General features: G+C 48.3%; 1 non-coding gene across 1 annotated transcript; it reads left to right on the top strand.

Moving 5' to 3' along the window:
• The first annotated feature begins 839 nt into the window (after positions 1-839).
• Positions 840-954, top strand: LOC136752114 (U5 spliceosomal RNA). The gene has a single exon (XR_010817278.1). It is a non-coding gene; the product is annotated as a U5 spliceosomal RNA (small nuclear RNA).
• The last annotated feature ends 311 nt before the right edge of the window (positions 955-1265 follow it).

The raw sequence follows: 1265 nt of genomic DNA, 5'->3' as shown, positions 1-1265 counted from the left end.
CTCAGGTAGGCCGTGGCATTTAAACGATGCCCAATTGGCACTAAGGGGCCTAAAGTGTGCCAAGAAAACATCCCCCACACCATTACACCACCACCACCAGCCTGCACAGTGGTAACAAGGCATGATGGATCCATGTTCTCATTCTGTTTACGCCAAATTCTCACTCTACCATCTGAATGTCTCAACAGAAATCGAGACTCATCAGACCAGGCAACATTTTTCCAGTCTTCAACTGTCCAATTTTGGTGAGCTTGTGCAAATTGTAGCCTCTTTTTCCTATTTGTAGTGGAGATGAGTGGTACCCGGTGGGGTCTTCTGCTGTTGTAGCCCATCCGCCTCAAGGTTGTACGTGTTGTGGCTTCACAAATGCTTTGCTGCATACCTCGGTTGTAACGAGTGGTTATTTCAGTCAAAGTTGCTCTTCTATCAGCTTGAATCAGTCGGCCCATTCTCCTCTGACCTCTAGCATCAACAAGGCATTTTCGCCCACAGGACTGCCGCATACTGGATGTTCTTCCCTTTTCACACCATTCTTTGTAAACCCTAGAAATGGTTGTGCGTGAAAATCCCAGTAACTGAGCAGATTGTGAAATACTCAGACCGGCCCGTCTGGCACCAACAACCATGCCACGCTCAAAATTGCTTAAATCACCTTTCTTTCCTATTCAGACATTCAGTTTGGAGTTCAGGAGATTGTCTTGACCAGGACCACACCCCTAAATGCATTGAAGCAACTGCCATGTGATTGGTTGGTTAGATAATTGCATTAATGAGAAATTGAACAGGTGTTCCTAATAATCCTTTAGGTGAGTGTATGTATGGCTGGTTGGAAGTGTCTTGGACTCGGGTTCCTCTTCATTACTTATAACGCTTTTGCCTTTTGCTAAAGCTTTCCATGGAGGGGAACGTGGATGAGTTTGTACCATTCTTGGGAGGCTCTGCCTTGTTGGGGCGGAGCTGTGGTCCAGGTGAACAGCAGATCTGGCATAGGTGGGCATGTGGGCTAAGGAGGAGGAAAGCAGATAAGCTTGCTAAGGTACGCAGCAGCAGCAAACAGCCCCCCCATCCAGCCAGCCAGGCAGTCTGGCTGGCAGTGACTGAGTGGTTGACAGACGGCAAGCAACGGAATGCACGTGCTCTGTGATGTCATAGCAGTCAGCTCAGAGAGAGGTTCGTGATGTCATCGCTGAGCTGACTGGCTCTGTGTGTCTTGCTGGCTGTGTGTGTTGAACCGTCTTAGAAATAAGTGGAGAAGTCGCGGAGAT

Source organism: Amia ocellicauda, chromosome 6 (assembly GCF_036373705.1).
Source record: "Amia ocellicauda isolate fAmiCal2 chromosome 6, fAmiCal2.hap1, whole genome shotgun sequence".
NCBI lineage: Eukaryota > Metazoa > Chordata > Actinopteri > Amiiformes > Amiidae > Amia > Amia ocellicauda.
This window is presented reverse-complemented; position numbering and strand designations above follow the sequence as displayed.